Source organism: Ranitomeya imitator, chromosome 7 (assembly GCF_032444005.1).
Source record: "Ranitomeya imitator isolate aRanImi1 chromosome 7, aRanImi1.pri, whole genome shotgun sequence".
Lineage (NCBI taxonomy): Eukaryota > Metazoa > Chordata > Amphibia > Anura > Dendrobatidae > Ranitomeya > Ranitomeya imitator.
Window position 1 is genome coordinate 185,470,660 of NC_091288.1, and position 16,715 is coordinate 185,487,374.

The 16,715-nt window shown below is 44.9% G+C and overlaps 1 pseudogene; it reads right to left on the minus strand.

Moving 5' to 3' along the window:
- Window positions 1–16,715, minus strand: part of LOC138645823 (zinc finger protein 850-like) — a 94,432-nt pseudogene that overhangs the window by 31,058 nt on the left and 46,659 nt on the right.

Consider the following 16,715-nt stretch of genomic DNA (forward strand, 5'->3'; position numbering starts at 1 on the left):
GCTCCCTCTGTGTCCCAGAGCTTCCAGTAAGCAAGAAAAACCAATATAGCAAGCTGGACAGAAAAAATAGCAAACAAAAATAACACAAGCAAAACTTAGCTTATGCAGTAAGACAGGCCACAGGAACGATCCAGGAGGAAGCAAGACCAATACTAGAACATTGACTGGAGGCCAGGATCAAAGCACCAGGTGGAGTTAAATAGAGCAGCACCTAACGACTTAACCTCATCACCTGAGGAAGGAAACTCAGAAGCCGCAGTACCACTCTCATCCACCAAAGGAAGCTCATAGACAGAACCAGCCGAAGTATCACTCACGACCACAGGAGGGAGCTTGGCCACAGAATTCACAACACGCAATGTACAAAAAGGGATTGAGTTTAGCGATCCCGCTAGCGCAGATGCCTGATCTGCGCTAGCAACAACGGACCCAAAAATGCTGCAAGCAGCGTTCGAGGTCCGTCAGAAAATAACGGGACATTGCTAACGCATGCTAAAAATGGCATACGTTAGCGATGCGTTAGATACATTGCAGTCAATGGTTGCGCTAACGGATCCGTTACATTGCGTTAGTGGCGCTATGTATCGGATTCAGTTAGCGGACTGCCACTAACGCAATGTGAACCCAGCCTAATTCTAACCCCAACCCTAGTTCTAACCCTAATTCTAACCCTAACCCTAGTGGGGAAAAAAAAAATATTTTCTTTATTTTATTTTTGTCCCTACCTATGGGGGTGATGAAGGGGGGGGGGTTATTTATTATTTTTTTATTTTGATCGCTGTGATAGAACCTATCACAGCGATCAAAATATACTTGTAACGAATCTTCCGGCCGATTCGGCGGGCGCACTGCATATGCGCCCGCCATTTTGCAAGATGGGTGCGCCCATGGAGCAGACGGATGGACACCGGGAGGGACACGGGAGGTCGGTAAGTATGATGGGGGAGATCGGACTGCGGGGGGAGCCGACAGGAGGACGGAGGGGAGCGGAGGACAGCAGATGACAGGATGGAGGGGAGGAGATCGGTGGTGGTGGGGAGGGGGGGCAGATCGCGATCTCCAGCCATGGCCGATGCTATTGCAGTATCGGCCATGGCTGGATTGTAATATTTCACCAATTTTCATTGGTGAAATATTACTATGGCTCTGATTAAAAGTGAAACGTCACTTTCAACAGCCAATCAGAGCGATCGTAGCCAATCAGAGCGATCGTAGCCATGGGGGGGGGGCAAGCCCCCCCCCGGGCTAAAGTACCACTCCCCCTGTCCCTGCAGATCGGGTGAAATGGGAGTTAACCCTTTCACCCAATCTGCAGGGACGCGATTATTCTGTGACACAGCATATGCGTCACAGGACGGATTGGCACCGACTTTCATGACGCATACGCTGTGTCACAGGTCGGGAAGGGGTTAATCTACTTTTTTTTTTCATTTTTATATTCTTATCTTTTTAATATATTTTTTTCTTCGCTATCGAGGGAAAGTGTAAAAACAAAAAGAGAAAATATCTGGATTGTTTTTCACGCCTTTTTTCACGTTTTTATTGTTAGGCACCACATGGGAGCCCTATCATATATTCTAGGGGGGGCTCAGCGGGGCTAGGAACAGTGATACAGATTGGCCTTTCTTTTTTTATTATTTTGTTAGTATTTTTTCCTTATTTTTTTAATTATTTATTTACTTGCTAATATTGCACCTTTAATTCCGCAGCACATTAGAGACATTATCATTTTTCATTTATTTCATACATTGTACCCCACTGAGGTCATAAAAGACCTTTGTGGGGTGGACAATTCAATATTTATTCATTTCATGTAATTGGTGATTTCCCCTGTAACTGGGGCTTGCACATTAGGGTCGGTTACAGGGGTAATTCAGCCTCCAGCCTGCACTTGTAGAGCTAATCTGGGATTAATAACACCACACAGCTCCGGGGTCCGGCCATCGTATGATCTCTGTGGTCCGGAGGAGGAAGCGCTGTTTCCGCTTCCTATACTTGTTTAGTGCTGTCTCTGCAGTGATGAGGAAGGCAGAGATGGTAATAAGTCATCTCTGCCTTCTCTATGGGGATTCTGGCCGTTTCTGACAGCAGCTGTATGATTTCCGTGCAGCTGCTAACTCTGCAGTTTACTTTTAAAAAGTCCTTGCAGTTATACGAGGACCGCCCTCAGATTTTAAGAAGTTGGGTAATTTGCAAGTATTTAAAAATAATTCTTACTTGATGTCTCTTTTTTTTCTGTAGATTTATCGATTCCTTCGAAACCAGAATTTTCATCTGAGCACTTCCCATGGATCTCACGGAGCATTTGTGAGGTGAGCTGTAAGTGCATAATATTTTCTACTCGTGAATACATAGAGAAAGGCGTCACAATGTTTCATGAGCTGTACACTTTTTTTTTCGTGAATCATCTTTTCTTGTAAAGTGGAATTGTCAATTTTGGCAACTTCTCAGAAATCGCACAAAAATAGGGGAGTCCTGTCCGACCTCGCTGAATGTTTTTCTGTATGTGATATTGGGTTGTCACATCATTAGAGCTCTGCTATCTGAGAACATCTAGGGTGCGTAGAGGGGCGATAACTGAAAATATGGTACGGCCGTGGGGAATACAGATCGATCAATGTTTCTAGAGCGGCATCGCTAAAAGTACGCTGTAACCTGTGGACCTGATTGGCACAGAAGTCAGGAAAATACACACCAAACATAAGAAAAAAGCAAGATGTGAACCCGTGCTGTGATTTTGGCAGATCAGTACCTATTCTCTGTAATTCTTGGATATATTCACACTTTGCACTTAAGGTCATGTGATACTTTTTTTACACACACATTTTCCAAATCCGCTAGGTTTCACCTGTCCTCAAGAGAGGCTATAGTTGTATGATTGCTGGGGGTCTCACTGCTGGGACGTCCACCATTCACGAGAGTGAGGATCCAAAAGCCACCTGTGTAAATGTAATAGTAGCGATTATGTACCACTATTGTACCATTCACTGTCTGTAGAAGTGGTGGTCACGTATGCCAACTCCTGCCCCATTCACAGAGGGGGCTTCAGGTCTTTGCCGACTAGTGGGAGTCTCAGCAGCCGTCCATGAAATGAGAGAACTTTTATGATGGCCTACAGTCGTATATTCCGTACCCTCTTGACTAAAATGACTGTTGAGAAGTTTCCAGTCTGCCCGCAATGACTATCTCTGTGTCTTGCATAGAAATATTAGGCTAATAGTTCGCTCACAAAAAGTGCCAGATGCTCTACTTTTCAGGGTCTCTACAGGCCTTGTGCCAAACTTATTGGCCTCCAGCCCACCATCTCTCCTGCAATGGACAAGCCAATCTAGCCTGTGGCCACCAATGCTACCGTGAGGAACGAGCTCACTTAGGCCGTCAGTTCACAAGCGCTCCTCCAATGAACAGGCCGAAAGCTGGCCATACTCATTAGAAGCTGACAAACGATCGTTCAGCTGACATCTTCCTCCCGTCTCCTAAATACACAACACTAAGCTCAGCCTTCCTGTGTTTCCATATGAGGGAACCACAGCTGAGAATCATCTCCCCAGCAAAAAAAAAAGCATCAGGAAACTGAATTCCAACCACCCGATCCTTATTTACCCCAACATCATCTGTTGTTGTAGATTTTCAGTGGAAATCAACCATTTTTGAAACAGGATTCTTAGGATTATGTGTAACTCTCGCAACTTTGCTGGTTGGCGCGAGCGTGGGAGGTGTGGCCCCACTGGACCACTAACCAGACTACCCTGGGAGGGCATAACTAATCAGCTATCTTGAGGTGCCTGGTGCCACTCCAGGGTGGTGTTTGGCTGTGGCTACTGATCCCGTGGGGGGACGGAACAAAGGCAAGCACAGCTGAGACACTGGCAGGCAGACGGGCACATCTGAGACACTGGCAGGCCAGGCGGACAGGGCTGGTACTCTGGCAGGACAGGTAGGCACCGGAATTCAGGCAGGTATATGGAAACAGATAGGAACCTGTTCAGACAGGAGGGTATATGGGAACAAGTAGGAACCTGACCCGCAAATTACTGAACGGAGGAAGAGCAAGACCGTAAGAGCGGATGCAAAGCAGAAACACAGGAGGCAGAGCCAAGAGCTGAGAAGGAGGCGGAGCCAAGAGCAGAGAAGAAGGCGGAGCCAAGAGCTGAACCGCTGGAGGCAGAGCCAAGATCTGAACCGCTGGAGGCGGAGTAAAGAGCTGAACCGCTGGAGGCGGAGCAGAGAGCAGGAAGGCACAGAGCCACAGGTTGCGGTGAGCGGAGCAGTAAGGAAAAAGGTCTGCTGCGAAACCATGGATCCTGGCATTCACATGGATGTGACGTGTATCAGCTACCTAAATAATGGACAGAGACTGAGTTTCACCTTTCGTGGTAGCAGAGACCTCTTCTAGTGGGATAATGTGACATACCACTCACATTATCTGCTCAGAAACTGCACATTAACTGCTCAGAAATTATTACAGGATCACGACAAAGGATTTAAGGTTTCTCAGATCTCAGACTGATAGAACATCTGTGAGATGTGCTGGAAGAACAAGCCCTACCTGTCACAGCTGGCACCAGCACTTGGCATACCTGGGCAAGTGTCAGGGTCCACTGTACCAAGAGGTGGAGGGGCGGACACTCAGCCCAAACTTCTACTCATGATACATGCTGAGTACACGCATGCATGTATGTATGTAGCAGGCTCCAGAGCTGAGCCTGCTCCATGCAGCACGGATGCCGGCTGTGTTATACAGTGTAACTGCTGCAATCAAATTTATTTGAACCCCCCAGAAGCCTCTGTCAGTAGAGAGATCGACATTTAAGAGTATCGCAATAATTACAGCAAAGCAGTGCAGTGTACAGCTTTAGTCCTGCATTATAATGATGCGATTCTTGCATTATATAAATTCACCTCCTTGTGTATATAGCACGCAGACGTTCTGTGGACTAGTCCGGGGGGCGCTTAATCCCCCAAATTAACCCACCCCTCAGTAAGTTCATCCACACCCCAGTGGGCTTGATTGAGGTTCCTTACTCCGCCTGCGTCCTCTCGTCGGCCCTTGTATACATATTACTATGATATTTGAATACACAGAAGGGAACACTAGTGGCTAATTAGTGGCATCAGCACCAAACACGTTTTACGAGACTGTTGACTTTGGGTTGAGAGACCCGCGATCGATCGATACATCGCCGTCCATACTGTTTTATGCAGCATTTAGACTGATGTATAATTAATTAGGAACCTATATTGAGAGACAAATATATTGGAAGAATAAGATATGCAAGGAAAAACTTTCACTTCCGTAGAACTCATAGGAAAATTGTCAGCAGGTTTTTGCTATGCATTCCAAGAGCAGAAAAATGTAGGGTCTGAGAGCCTGATTCCAGCGATGTGTCACTTACTGGTCTACTTGCTGCAGTTTTGATAAAATCAGTTTTTTTTCTGCGGCAAATCTACCAAGTCTCTATATAACCCCACCCACACCACTGATTGGCAGCTTTCTGCCTATGCACAGTGTACACAGAAAGCTGACAATCAGTGGTTGGGTGGGGGGGTTATACAGAGCTTCGCATTCCGAGAAGGCGGTTCCCCAACCCGGCTCTAATGGCATATGTCCAGATCTTAGGATCTATGGATACGTCCTTTCTATACGCTGGTTGATGTTCCCGATGTATATGTTGGATGTACAGTATACACCAAGCAGCCTTAAAGGGTTATTCCCAAGATATTAACTTGCCTCCAATCCATAAGATGGTGACTAGTTTACTAATCACTGGGGGTCCGACCATTGGGACCCCCAGTGATTCTGAGAACAGTCCTCTTGAACCCTGGAACCTAACTCTTCTACTCTATTGAATTGGAATAAGGAGGAAATCAGCTCCTCCATCCAAAAATAGATACATTTATTAAAAATGTATTGGAAAATTTTTAAAAACATGGATTCCAAGCTGCTTTTCCAGGTTTGTGTCGGCCAGGAGAGGAGAGCAGTCAACTTTTTGTCATAATAAGTTTTATTAATCATATACATTACATAGGAGACGCAGAGACAGCTGTAAATACACCACAAAGGAGACAATGGGACTGCTGTATCAGCATCTCATAGGATACACTGTAACTGCTGCCTATATATCACATAGGAGACCCTGAGACTGCTGCATCTATATCACATAGAGGACACTGAGACCGCTATATATACATCACATAGGAGACGGAGGGACTTCTGTATATACAGTATATCACACAGGAAACACTTGGACTGCTGTATATACATCACATAGGAGAAGCTGGGACTGCTGTTCAAAAAGACATAGTGCTCCTTCCCTTGCGAGCCCTGCCATGCACCCAAACAGTACTATTCAATCACATATGGGGTGTAGGCGTGCTCAGGAGAAATTGCACAACACATTTTGGAGTGCATTGTTTCTCTGTTACCCTTGTGAAAATAACATTTGGGTCTAAAGTAACATTTTCATGTCTGGTCATAAACCGTCCAGCAATGTAACACTGTGGTTATATATTTCACATACATCTAACCACACATTCTACCTTGGTATCTCAGGATACATTTACTGGATCGCATATAACGTCGACCTTGAAACTTGGAGATCAAAACCCAATAACTATTTACATAACTAAAAACTAACATTTTTGCTGGAAAAACCGCAGCACCTGTAAATGTGGTTTGGGCACACCGCCCACACGTTAATATTCTTAGCCACTTGTTAGATAGTGATGAGTGTTGAGTTACAGAAGTCCCCTATTTTATAGAATTTCCCATGGCACCCTCTATTTTGATAGACCGTGCTTTTATATGGAATCACTGAATTGACAAGTTCTACCCAAGATCTCAGTGTTGGGTGTGAACTACCCATCCATCTCAGAGCAATTAATTTCCTGGCCAAAAATAGCATCTCTTGGAGAAATATTTTAATATAATGGTCCCAATTATCTTCTTCCACAACCCCAAACAGGCACACCAAGGGATCCAGGGGAATTGGTATTGCTATTAGGGATGACAAGATGGTGGTAACCTCCTATCAGAATGTATATATTACTGGACACCTCCACATCATGTGTATGAAGTCGGCCTCCAACTCATGACACCTCGGACATTCCAAGGTATGGGAACGGCCCATTTTATCTAATTTAGCTGGTGTAAGATATGCTTGATGGATTATATATAATTTGGTCATTTTGTTGTTAGCTGATGGGGAAACCTTGATTGAGGACTCCAGCATCTCCTCCCAGTCCTCCTCCTGAATGTTAGGAATCAAGGGTTGCCATTTTCCCTTAACCGCGAAAGGGTTAAGGTACCTTCACACTTAACGATATCGCTAGCGATCCGTGACGTTGCAGCGTCCTGGCTAGCGATATCGTTCAGTTTGACACGCAGCAGCGATCAGAATCCTGCTGTGATGTCGTTGGTCGGGGCTAGAAGGCCAGAACTTTATTTTGTCACTGGCTCTCCCGCTGACATCGCTGAATCGGCGTGTGTGACACCGATTCAGCGAGGTCTTTGCTGGTAACCAGGGTAAACATCGGGTTACTAAGCGCAGGGCAGCACTTAGTAACCCGATGTTTACCCTGGTTACCATCCTAAAAGTAAAAAAAACAAACGCTTCATACTTACCTTCCGCTGTCTGTCCCCGGCGCTCTGCTTCTCTGTACTCACTGTGAGCACAGCGGCCGGAAAGCAGAGCGGTGACGTCACCGCTCTGCTTTCCGGCCGCTGTGCTCACAGCCAGTACAGAGAAGCACAGCGCCGGGGACAGACAGCGGAAGGTAAGTATGAAGCGTTTGTTTTTTTTACTTTTAGGATGGTAACCAGGGTAAACATCGGGTTACTAAGCACGGCCCTGCGCTTAGTAACCCGATGTTTACCCTGGTTACCGGCATCGTTGGTCGCTGGAGAGCTGTCTGTGTGACAGCTCTCCAGCGACCAAACAGCGACGCTGCAGCGATCCGGATCATTGTCTGGATCGCTGCAGCGTCGTTTAGTGTGAAGGTACCTTTAGAGTCCATGTTTGCTGACAATAGATAGGTGTATAGAGTGAAGATAAGACCTTGTGGTCCCTGTGATTTAAGAATGCCGATCAGTGGGAGAGAAGATATCTGCGTGCCTTCACCTATGTGGGATTGGATCACTGACCTAAGTTGTAGGTACCTGAAGAATTGAGCTCTTGGGACTGCGTACTGATTCTGTATCTGTTTATTTAAGTCTTTTACTTTCAATACATTTCTGGAGCTCCAGAAAGCAGAGGAGGGATGTTCTTGTAGAGAAGGGAAGTATGTGTTGTGCCAGAGTGGCATTTCTGCCACAACATCAGTGAAATCACCTACTTTTTTAGCTTGTCTCCAGATTATGCGGGCAAGCTTGAGAGGTAACATTCTAGGAATGTTTGGTTCATCTGTCTCCATAAATCCCAATAAACAGTTCGTCCCTGCCGCTTGTGCCAAGTGATTCTCTGGGTTAGGCAGAGAAGTATCTGGCATCCACGAGTGAATTGCCCTAAGCTGTCCCTCTAGGTAGTATGAAAAGAAGTCTGGTAGCGCCGTCCCGCCTTGCTTTTTGGGCCTTTGTAGAGTAGACAGTTTAAGTTTCGGCCTAGAGTTTCCCCAGATAAATCCAGTGATTAATGAGCTAAGAGTTGAAAAGAACTTAGGACGGGGTACCCCACTATGCTGAAATACATAGCTAAATTAAGGAGTAGAATCATTTAACTGGATTTATCCTTCCAGTAAGTGAAAGTGGTAATTTGCTCCATTGTGTGATTTTAAGTTTAGCGTGGTCAAGCAGAGGGGAGATGTTAGATGGGAACTCATTTCTGTTCTATCTTTCTGTATAATGCCCAGGTATTTAAATTGATACAGTTGGGAGCGGAGATAGCCGCTTCAAATGGACCCCTGCTGAATGTTAGAGGCATAAGTGATGATTTATCCCAATTTATGTAGAGTCTGGAATATTTGATAAATGTGTCTATAATGGATATGACCTGTGGTAAAGTTTATTCAACCTTGTCCATAAATATTACCATATCGTCCGAATATAGGCCAATAGTATCAGTTCGGTCTGCTATGGTAATGCCCATAATTGTTGTTGTGGAGCGTACACTACCGTTCAAAAGTTTAGGGTCACTTAGAAATTTCCTTATTTTTGAAAGAAAAGCAGTTTTTTTCCAATGAAGCTAACATTAAATGATTCAGAAATACACTCTATACATTGTTAATGTGGTAAATGACTATTGTGGCTGCAAACATCTGGTTTGTAATTCACTATTTTCATAGGTTTATAGAGGCCCATTACCAACAACCATCACTCCAGTGTTCTTATGGTACTTTGTGTTTGCTAACTGTGTAAGAAGGCTAATGGATGGTTAGAATACCCTTGAAAACCCTTGTGCATGTATGTTAGCACAGCTGAAAACCGTTTGGCTGATTAGAGAACCTAAACCCACCTAAGTATATCCTACATATAAGGCCATGAAGAAAACAACAAATAAGCCACCAAAAAGAACACCATCACATAAGGCTAATAAAATCCACATAATCTTTATTAAAGGGACACTGTCACCTGAATTTGGAGGGAACAATCTTCAGGAATGGAGGCGGGGTTTTTGATTCACCCTTTCCTTACCCGCTAGCTGCATGCTGGCTGCAATATTGGATTGAAGTTCATTCTCTGTCCTCCGTAGTACATGCCTGCACAAGGTAATCTTGCCCTGCGCAGGCATGTACTATGGAGGACAGAGAATGAACTTCAATCCAATATTGCAGCCAGCATGCAGCCAGCGGGTAAGGAAAGGGTGAATCAAAAACCCCAAAACCCTGCCTCCATGGCTGAAGATTGTTCCCTCCAAATTCAGGTGACAGTGCCCCTTTAAACATGATAAAAACAATGTAAGTGCAAAAGCTATATAACCACAGGCACAGGTAACAAGAGGTGGGTAACCCTGGTAGTAACCCCCAAAAATGGCATATGTATACGCAATAGTACTGTATCTGACAACTGTGTGACCATGTACAATCAAGCACAAAAGTAGAAATAATATAATAATACAAGTGTATAAAGAAACCAATAATATAGTATAATTACCAAGGAGCACTCCTGGGGACCCACCACACCCGACGAGCGTTTCGTGTAGAAATGCTTCGTCCCTGGACGAAGCTTTATCGAAATGCGCGTCAGATGTGGTGGGTCCCCAGGAGTGCTCCTTGGTAAGTGGGATAATGAATCATTATGTATCTCAGTAAACCCTTGCGGCTATTCAAAAAAAAAAAAAAAATAATAATATATATATATATATATATATATAATACCCGATGCGTTCGAATCGGGCCACCAGCTAGTATATATATATATATATATACACTAGCTGAAGAGCCCGGCGTTGCCTGGGCATAGTAAATATCTGTGGTTAGTTATAGCACGTCACTTCTCTTATTTTCCCATCACGCCTCTCATTTTCCCAATCACATCTTTAATTTTCCCCCTCACATCTGTCATTTTCTCCCTCACACCTCTCATTTTCTCCCTCACTCCTCTCATTCCCCCCTAACACTTGTCATTTCGACCTCACATCTGTCATTTTCCGATCACTACACTATTTTCCCTCACTCCTCTCATTTTGCACTCACACCTTTTCATTTTCACCTCACACCTCTCATTTTCACCTCAGTATATACATGTTTGTCATCTCCCTTATATATAGTATACACCTGTATGTCATCTCCTGTATATAGTATATACCTGTATGTCATCTCCTCTGTATATAGTATATACCTGCTGTGTGTCATCTCCCCTGTATATAGTATATACCTGTATGTCATCTCCTCCTATATATAGTATATACCTGTATGTCATCTCCTCCTATATATAGTATATACGTGTATGTCATCTCCTCCTATATATAGCATATACCTTTATGTCATCTCCTTCTATATATAGTATATACCTGTATGTCATCTCCTCCTGTATATAGTATATACCTGTGTGTCATCTCCCCTGTATATAGTATATATCTGTGTGTCATCTCCTCCTGTATATAGTATATACCTGTAGGTAATCTGCTCCTGTATATAGTATATACCTGTGTGTCATCTCCTCCTGTATATAGTATATACCTGTATGTCATCTCCTCCTGTATATAGTATGTACCTGTATGTCATCTCCTCCTCTATATAGTATATACCTGTGTGTCATCTCTCCTGTATATAGTATATATCTGTGTGTCATCTCCCCTGTATATAGTATATACCTGTGTGATCTCCTGTATTAGACCTCGTTAACACGTTATTTGCTCAGTATTTTTACCTCAGTATTTGTAAGATAAATTGGCAGCCTGATAAATCCCCAGCCAACAGGAAGCCCTCCCCCTGGCAGTATATATTAGCTCACACATACACATAATAGACAGGTCATGAGACTGACAACTGCTGTATTTCCTATATGGTACATTTGTTGCTCTTGCAGTTTGTCTGCTTATTAATCAGATTTTAATTTTTGAAGGATAATACCAGACTTGTGTGTTTTAGGGCGAGTTTCGTTTTTCAAGTTGTGTGTGTTGAGTTTTGTGTGGCAACATGCGTGTAGCAACTTTTTGTGTATCGAGTTGCATGTGACAGGTTAGTGTAGCAAGTGGTGTGCAGCAAGTTTTGCGCATGGCGAGTTTTGCGCGTGGTTAGTTTTATGTCTGGTGCCTTTTGAGTATGTGCAAGTTTTGTGTGAGGCAACTTTTGCATGTGTTGCAAATTTTGTGCATGTGGCAATTTTTCCGCGTGTGCAAGTTTTGCGTGTGGCGAGTTTTCCATGAGGCGAGTTTTGCGTGAGCCTAGTTTTTGCATGTGGCGAGTTTTGTGCGTGGCGAGTTTTGTGCGTGGCGAGTTTTGAGCGGCGACTTTTGTGTTTCGACTTTTATGTGGCGAGGTTGGTGTATGTGTGGTGAAATGTGTGCTGAGGGTGGTATATGTGTTCAAACACGTGGTAGTGTGTGGCGCATTTTGTGTGTGTGTTCATATCCCCGTGTGTGGTGAGTATCCCATGTCGGGGCCCCACCTTAGCAACTGATCGGTGTATACTCTTTTGCGCCATCGCTCTCATTCTTTAAGTCCCCCTTGTTCACATCTGGCACCTGTCAATTTGCCTCCAACACTTTTCCTTTCACTTTTTCCCATTATGTAGATAGGGGAAAAATAGTTTGGTGAATTGGAAAGCGCGGAGTTAAAATTTCACCTCACAACATAGCCTATGACGCTCTCAGGGTCCAGACGTGTGACTGTGCAAAATTTTGTGGCTGTAGCTGCGACGCCTCCAACACTTTTCCTTTCACTTTTCCCCATTATGTAGATAGGGGAAAAATAGTTTGGTGAATTGGAACGCGCGGGGTTAAAATTTCACCTCACAACATAGCCTATGACGCTCTCAGGGTCCAGACGTGTGACTGTGCAAAATTTTGTTTTTGTAGCTGCGACGCCTCCAACACTTTTCCTTTCACTTTTTTCCCCATTATGTAGATAGGGGCAAAATTGTTTGGTGAATTGGAACGCGCGGGGTTAAAATTTTGCCTCACAATATAGCCTATGACGCTCTCGGGGTCCAGACATGTGACTGTGCAAAATTTTGTGGCTGTAGCTGCGACGGTGCAGATGCCAATCCCGGACATACACACACACACACACACATACAGCTTTATATAGTAGATATATATAACAGTAGCAGCCTGCTGAAAGGGATAATAGATCGCTATATATATCTAAATAAACCCTTGCGGCTATTTCCAGACAGCCCACTGAAGCGCAGTAAATGTCAAATCAAAGAATGGAATGGATAATATAAGCAGTGGCTGTTGAAAGCTTTAGGCTATGTTCACACTTTGCGGATTTTGCTGCGGATCCGCAGCGGATTTGACCGCTGCGGATCTGCAGCAGTTTCCCATGAGTTTACAGTACAATGTAAACCTATGGGAAACAAAAAACGCTGTGCACATGCTGCGGAAAAAAACGTGCGGAAACGCAGCGGATTACATTCCGCAGCATTTCACTTCTTTTCTGCGGATTTTCACCTGCTCCAATAGGAAACTGCAGATGAAAATCCACAGAAGAAACCGCAGTAGAAACTGCGATAAATCCGCAGTAAAAACCGCAACGGGTTTTCACTGCGGATTTTGGAATTCTGCTGCGGAAAAATCCGCAGTGGAATCCGCAAAGTGTGCACATAGCCTAAAAATCCGGACGTGTGAACATACCCTAAAGTTGTAAAAGGAATCTGGTCTTAGAAACATCTCTTTACCTGACGTTAGATGCTGAAGTAATATGCAGTGTGGAAGGAGGACTGTACCAAAACCCTGCACCCGATGAGCACCGTTTCACTATTCAGCTTCTTCACACAGGGGGCGTTTCACATCCAGAAATTGGGCGTGTTGTTTTCGTAGGCCCACCGAGAAGTCATGAAATATTGAGATTGTGGCGTTATCATGCTTGATGGGGATTTTTTGTGTCGTCAAGCGTAGAGTGGTATCTCGGTCCTTACAATTTAGAATACATGCAAGGAATGGATGTAGAGGGCACCGGGTGGGAGAGGTCTGGTCGGGATTCTATGCTCTTTCTACCGCAAATTTGAAAATTTGTCCCCAAGTGTGTTCTAGAGCTACTCCTCCAGAAAACACTGATTGTTGCGCTTCAGTGCGCTCTGGTAATCCGATGTTGCGCAAATTATTGCGGCGCAGATGATTTTCTAAGTCATTCGCTTTTTGACGCCAGGCGTTTATTGATCCCGACTAGTGATGAGCGAATATACTTGTTGCTCGAGTTTTCCCGAGCACACTCAAGTGCGGTCCCCGAGTATTTATTAGTGTTCGGAGATTTAGTTTTCATCTCCGCAGCTGAATGATTTACAGCAACTAGACAGGGTGAGTACATGTGGGGGTTGCCTGGTTGCTAGGAAATCCCCACATGTAATCAAGCTGGCTAACAGATGTAAATCATTCAGCTGCGGCGATGAAAACTAAATCTCTGACCACTAACAAATATTCGGAGAGCACCAGAGCAACGAGTATACTCGCTCATCACTAATCACAATGTTTCATGAGCTGTACACTTGTTTTTTCGTGAATCATCTTTTCTTGTAAAGTGGAATTGTCAATTTTGGCAACGTCTCAGAAATCGTACAAAAATAGGGGAGTCCTGTCCAACCTCGCTGAATGTTTTTCTTTATGTGCTATTGGGTTGTCCCATCATTAGAGCTCTGCTATCTAAGAACATCTAGGGTGCGTGGAGGGGCGATCACTGAATATGAGGTGCGGCTGTGAGCAACGAGTATATTCGCTCATCACTAATCCTAACACTTTTGTTAGTTTAGTGGCCATCCACCCTGTCCTCCAAGCTCCACAACCTATTTTCGGCCTCTGTTATACAGCCTCTCAGGGCCTGCACATCTTGCCGGAGAAGCCCCACTTCAGAATGTACCTCCTGAATCTTCCCTGACAGGGATGTTTTACAGCTAGAGATAGCGTGCAGAAGCTGTTCAGTTACTTGCTTCAGAGTCATATCCTCTTGATTTTCATTCCCCTCATTATCGCTTATTTGAGATCTGCTCTTGTCTGTATTTTTAGCTGTTGAGGTATGTTGTTCCCTTGAGGCTCGGGGGAGTCAGCTTGTTCAGTCCTGGCATATTTTTTAAGCTTTTCTGCCACATTTGAACTCTTCCCAGGACTCATTTTGTAGGCGGTGTGAGAAGTCTTTTAATAAAGTGAGTTCAGTTAATGGCTTAGGCCTCTTTCACACTTCAGTCTTCTGGCGTCAGTCAAAATCCATCGTCGCGACGGAGCCGTCAAAAATAGTGAAAAACTGATCCGGTTTTTCAACAGATCCGTATAGCGGATCTGTCGAAAAACCAGATCCGTTGCACCAGTCTTTTCAACCGTTTCTTCAACAGATCCGTTGGCTGGCAGGCCTCTTGCTGGCTGGCAGGCTTCTTGTATACTTCTTGCTGGCACATTGAGTAATGGAGCCACATGGCAGGTTTAGATTTGGGGCTGTCTGGCCAATTGGCTACTAAATACAGATTTGGAGCATGCTCAGTGTAAAAAAAAAAAAGGAATCCGTCGCTGAATTCCGTTATTTGACAGACAGCAACGGATCCTGTGCCCATAGGCTTCCATTCCAGCCAATGACGGGCGGCACTGGATCCGTCGCTGTCCGACGTAGACAAAAAACGTTATTTTTCCGTCCTCTCCAGACGACGGATAAACAAATTCCGACGGATCTAGTGCAGCACAGATGAAACGTGAGGCCATCCGTCGTAATCCGTCGCTAATACAAGTCTATGAGAAAAAGACGGATCCAGCGGGCAAATTAGCTGGATCCGTTTTTTTTCACAAAACAACGGATTTTTACTGAAACAAAAAGACTGAAGTGTGAAAGAGGCCTTAGGGTACCGTCACACAGTGGCATTTTGATCGCTACGACGGCACGATTCGTGACGTTCCAGCGATATACTTACGATCTCGCTGTGCCTGACACGCAGCAGCGATCAGGGACCCCGCAGAGAATCGTACGTCGTAGCAGATCGTTTCAAACTTTCTTTCGTCGTCAAGTGTCCCGCTGTGGCGGCATGATCGCATCGTGTAACAAAGGTGTGCACGATATTGTATACGATGTGCGCATAGTAACCAACAGCTTCTACATCGCAAACATGTCATGAAATTATCGCTCCAGCGTCGTGCATTGCGAAGTATGACCGCAGTCTACGACGCTGGAGCGATAATGGTGCGATGCTGGAGCGTCACTGATCGTGCCGTCGTAGCGACTAAAGTGCCACTGTGAGACGGCACCCTTAGGCGATATAGGCCTTTGCTCACTGTTTGGGGTATTCTATATTCCTTGTTAACAGCCTGGTCCATTTATTTGCAATGTGTTTTTTTTATGAACTGTGGGACCTGTGACACTCAGCCTGTGTCTATTGTTTGATAGAGAGTTATAAGGCTTGCTATCAGTTCAGTGAGGGTGAGAGAATCTCCTCACTGAATCAAGATCCCTCCTAAAGGTACCATCACATTAAGCGACGCTGCAGCGATATAGACAACGATGTCGATCGCTGCAGCGTCGCTGTTTGGTCTCTGGAGAGCTGTCACATAGACAGCTCTCCAGTGACCAACGATCCCGAAGTCCCCGGGTAACCAGGGTAAACATCGGGTTACTAAGCGCAGGGCTGCGCTTAGTAACCCGATGTTTACCCTGGTTACCATTGTAAATGTAAAAAAAAAAAAAAAAAAAAAACTACATACTTACATTCCGGTGTCTGGTCACGTCCCTCGCCTTCAGCTTCCCGCACTGACCGAGCGCCGTCCGTAAAGCAGAGCGGTGACGTCACCGCTGTGCTCTGCTTTACGACCGGCCGGTGCTCACAGTCAGCGCAGGGAAGATGAAGGCGAGGGACGTGATCAGACAACGGAATGTAAGTATGTAGTGTATTTTTTTTTACATTTACAATGGTAACAGGGGTAAACATCGGGTTACTAAGAGCGGCCCTGCGCTTAGTAACCTGATGTTTACCCTGGTTACCAGTGAAGACATCGCTGAATCGGCGTCACACACACCGATTCAGCGATGTCAGCGGGTGATCCAGCGACGAAATAAAGTGCTGGACTTTCCCCAGCGACCAACGATCTCCCAGCAGGGGCCTGATCGTTGTTCGCTGTCACGCATGTTTGCTACGTCACAAAAAG